The 5,044-nt window shown below is 37.8% G+C and overlaps 1 pseudogene; it reads right to left on the bottom strand.

The window, feature by feature from the left end:
* Positions 1-386: 386 nt before the first annotated feature.
* On the bottom strand, positions 387-3,806 carry LOC117577276 (NCK-interacting protein with SH3 domain-like; annotated as a pseudogene).
* Between the last annotated feature and the right edge of the window lie 1,238 nt (positions 3,807-5,044).

The following is a 5,044-nucleotide window of genomic DNA, read 5'->3' as shown; positions in this document are numbered from 1 at the left end:
AATTTGAGAATATCATTTTTTTTTGTATATTTGATCTTTGAAATGTGCGGCTTATTAATTTCTTTTCTGCATTAGTTAAAGTTAATTCGTTTTTGTTTTCGTGAGCATTTTTGCTATATTGTTGTTGCTTGTTATTGTTTGTTTTGTTGTTAAAAATTCTTTTGTACATTTTTTTGTTTTGTGTTTTTCTGCTTCAATTCAATTTTAACAATTATTTTTTTTTTGTTGGGGATTTTTCTGTTTTATCGTTTAACAATAAACTTAATATGTTTATAAACTTTAATACCAATTAAAAAACGTCTTACAAATTAATAAACACATATTATATAAAATTGCATTTGTCGAAAAGTTTGTTTGTTTGGCATTTTCATTTCTTGTTATTGATTTTATATATATATTATATCCAGATCGGAAAGTTGACGCACCACAATATCGATGAGGTCATTGATATGGTTTATATAAAACATGCCAGCCGTATCCGGATGACTGAAGATGCGCAGCACCGTGTTCATGTGCTCATTGTGATGCTTCAGCAGTCGCGTTGGATCATCTAAATATTATAGTATATAGTATAATCACAAAATAAAGTACACATTGTTGGGCTTTACCTTCTCGATTGAGCAGCAACAAGAGCTTCTCGGTGAACACTTTGGCTGTGGGCCGATTCTGCATGGCTTCGATGATCACATTCACCGCATGCTCGCTAAACTGCTGATTGAATGCCAGTATCAGAGCGATCACCATATCCACCAGCACCTCCGGGTTGTTGCCCTCGACTATTTCAAGCAAAAAGCTGGCAAAGTGCACGCCCAAATAATCTGCAAAAGTTAAGAACAAATTATTAGATATCTAAAGTGAATAAAATAATTGAAATGTTCTAATCTATATCCAAACACTTTATGATTATATATATGAGAAATTCTCTGACGAAAATATCGCATGTGACAATATTTAACGTGGAACAACATGTTTTTTTTTAAGTAAAAATAAATCCTATAGCTCTTGATTAGCACTTTTATTAGAGCCAAGAATAATTTTGGCATTATTTTTTCTGTTAAAGATAATTGCAAAATATTATCGAAATGAACGCAAAAAATATAATGAATTTATGTGTTTTATAGTAAAATAAAAAAAAGTTCCTAAAATCAATCTTTAGCTCTAAATATAGTGTTAATCCAGAGATTAAGAATAACCTTTACTTATTTTAAAATTTTTTCAGTTTATGTTTTTTTGCTGTAAATATCACGTGACAAATTTTGTCTGTAAATAGCCACATAAATATTTGTAACTTTCAAGTTAAACAGTCAAAATTACTGCTACGTATTACGTTAACAATTTGGAAATCTCAGAGAAGGGAAGTTCAGAATTTACTAACAAACAAAAGCAAAGAGCTACCAACACACTTTATGCTTTAATGCTTGCCAAACTTGCAATAAGTGTTTTAATATCTTTAAAGCACGATATTTATAAGTCGATAATGCAAATTATGATAGTTTAGTTAGTCAATGCATAAAAAGTTTGTCAAGACAAACGAATTAGTTGATTGTTTTCCAAATTAAATTAAATGTCACAAAGATTTCCCTAAATAACCTAGTAATTCCCCATTAAAAAGCTGCTTTAAAAATGCAATGCTCTCACCTTGATGATTCACAGGCATCAGCTGGCCCAACGAGAATATTATGGTTAGCATCTTGACCAGCTGCTTAAACAGATCCAGATCGGCAAAGTGTGCCTTCATGTCTTTGACCTTAAGAAATTCAATTTTGTCCACAAATTAGATCACTTTGCAAAGCAAATATACATATATGAATAAAATGTGCAACTTACAATCTCGAGTGCAGCAGTGAAGTTAGCAGAATGTCGACGATAATGTGATTCAAGATGACAGGCTCTGTGAAGGTCTGAAGCAGGAGGCGTTTGATGGACAGCGTCTCTCCATCTGATAGTACTGCACCAGATGATGAACATCTGATACTGATCGCGCGACATCTCATAGCAAATTGATGTCTCATATCGCATTGTTCTGTCCAGCACAAGCAGACAGAGAAGAGAATAAACAAAGTTAATAAAAGGTAAATAAGCTTAATTCGTTTAACGGCCAAAATAGTGTTCATAAAAATAGGTGTAGCAACAGCATATTTCTGTGTGATTCTATGAAATTCTTTCCATCTTGTGTTTCAGTAAAGTGGGTAAACAATGCCACTAAATGCGTTACGTTCTTGTGTGACCCTTAAGTGGGTCAATTTCGAGACGAAGTGTTTTTTAGAAGTGGCCGTTAAGCGCAACGGTTGTGATGTGCAATTTTTTCTAAATTTTGACAGTCAGTGAGTAGACTTTACCACTAAGTTCATTTTAGGAGCGGTCGCTAAGTGGGAAATAACTAATGTGTAATTCTGTGTAAGTAAACTTTGTCACAAAGTGCATTTCAGATGTGGTTGCTAAGTGCGAAATTTAGGATATGCAATTCTAACGCTCTTGAATGACAGTTAAGTGAGTAAATTTTGTCACTAAGTTATTTTTAGGAGCGGTCGGTAAGTGCGAAATAACTGATGTGCAATTCTAACTCTCTTGTGTGACCCTTAAGTGAGTAAACTTTCCCACTAAGTGCATTTCAGATGTGGCCGTTAAGTGCGAAATTTGGAATGTATAGTTCTTACGCTTTTGTGTGACTCTTAAGTGAGTAAACTTTGCCACTAAAATCATTTAAGGTGTGGCTGCTAAATGCGAAATAACTGATGTGTAATTCTAAATCTATTGTCTGACCCTTAAGTGAGTAAACATTGCCACTAAGTGCATTTCAGATGTGGTTGCTAAGTGTCAAATTTAGGATGTGCAGTCTAGGCTCTCCTTGATGACAGTTAAGTGAGTAAAATCATTTAAGGTGTCACCGCTAAGTGCGAAATAACTGAAGTGCAATTCTAACTCTCTTATATGGCCCCTTAAGTGTCACTAAGTGCATTTCAGATATGGCCGTTAAGTGCATAAGTTAGAATGTAGCTTCACTCACCACAGTATTTTCGACAAGTTCCACAAGAAACTGTATAATATCCTCATCATCTCGTAAGAGCATCCAATTGCGCTGCTCCGTATCGTTCTTGCAATCGGCCAACTAGTTAAACAAATACTGCAAACGCTTCGCATCGTGTGTGATGCCCAGCAGCTCCTTGGGCGTCGGCACTATTGCCGGCAACATGGAACAGCATACTGCTCCAGATACGGATTGATGGCGCCATTGTACAACTCCTCAGGCTGGTCAAACACAACAGGGCAATGACTTGCACGACAAACGAACTGAGATTCGTACTTCGACGCTATGCAGCTCATCGAGACATTGATAGACATCGCGATGACTCCACCTTCAGCTGTCCTCGGCATTGCTCGATGATGAACGCTCCCGCTGTTTCCCACGCTGCTGCAGCAGCCTGCGAGACGATGCGATGGCGATGGACTCTCAAATGCTGTTGTCTCAGCGCTTGACTGTTGTCAGCCTATTGATGGCCGAATTTGTGCAGCCATTGCATGCCATCATCATGCCTCATCGCTCGCCTCATCCGATTTATCATTCCGCTCCCTGCGTAGACTTAGACTCTGTGGCTCAGCATGCGTTCGTTGGTTTTCGAGTCGATGACGACGCCGTCGCCGCTGCTACGCTTGCTTGCTGCGTGACGACGACTGAAGCAGCCGACGATGAGTTTGGCCGCTGCTGCTGAATTGGCCATTGGCTGGCGTTGCAGAATTTGAGGCAGTCTGCACAAACCGTTGGCCGCACTCAATTGACTGGTCTCCTTGTATGTGGTACACCACATCTTACTGGTCGTCGGTTGTCGTTCGTGGTTTGTCTCCGATGGCCTCCGATGTGATGCTATTATCGACCTGTGCCTCTCCGAGGCTGTGACTTTCTGTGCTGACGCTAGGTTAAATTTTCAATTAAAAAGAAATTATAAAAAAAAACCTGGTCGATCTGAACTTACTAGGGGTCTGAGTTGCATTTCCGACACATGACGGTATCCGCGCTCGTTGCGTAGAAAATATATAGGGATTGGATGAAACGAGAGCAGCGTGCCAATTTGTGGGGAATTCCCCAAAGTGGGGGAATTTTAAGTTGATTGGGATTTATTGGGGGATTGGCATTATGTGGGGAAAATGCGGGGATTTTTACATTTTATTAACATCTTATTTCGTCGGTAAATATTTCATCATCATTCATTATGACACGACATCGACCTTTTTTTAAATATATTATAGTACAGCACACATCTCTAGTTTCAAACTACAAGTAGATTGACAGTTGTTTTGTTTATGATCAGGGGATTCCGTTTTTCTCTTCTTAAACGCCTACATATATCTCAACTTATAACTTCAACATTAGATATAACATAAATACATAAAGGATTCATTTCCATTTCTTATGCAAATTCAAATTAATTTCTTTCAATTCCAGTGTAACAATATAAACTCAAATTTACACATTCATACATGTATCAACTTAAACGTGAACAACATTTGAAATGTTGTTTACAAAACTTCACTGGTTTTAAAGTGTTCGAGTTGAGTTTTGTTAGTTTCATGCAAAGAGTTAATTCCCAATTTTATAATGGGGTTTTGTTAATAGTAAGTCACTGTTCCTCAAGCGCACACAGACTGAAGTTTATTTTATTATTTGCCTTTGTTGTTGATGCAGATGATGCAGGTGTGACCACACTCAGGCAGCTGACATGTTGGTCGCGATCGCAGTTAATCGATAGCGACAAAGCTGGTATAGTCACTGTGCGTGTACGTGTCATACGCGCAGCCACACTGTTCTTGGTTTTCTCTAGAATGGTCACTCCTGCTTTTAGTGCTTGTTTCTATTCCGCCTTCTAACCTTTATATTCGAATTTTCGCAAGCACACATGCATCAGTACGTTTTTTCAAGTGTCGAATAAAAATGTTTGTATAAGTGAAACAAACCACACTACGGCTATCAGTATCTGGAAAGTGTATTGTTATTTATGGAAAGACAGCCGCCCGTCCAACGATTTTGGTCCTTCGAGCCGGATATTGG

The sequence above is a fragment of the Drosophila albomicans genome, unplaced genomic scaffold (assembly GCF_009650485.2).
Source record: "Drosophila albomicans strain 15112-1751.03 unplaced genomic scaffold, ASM965048v2 utg000054l_pilon, whole genome shotgun sequence".
Taxonomy (NCBI): domain Eukaryota; kingdom Metazoa; phylum Arthropoda; class Insecta; order Diptera; family Drosophilidae; genus Drosophila; species Drosophila albomicans.
This window is presented reverse-complemented; position numbering and strand designations above follow the sequence as displayed.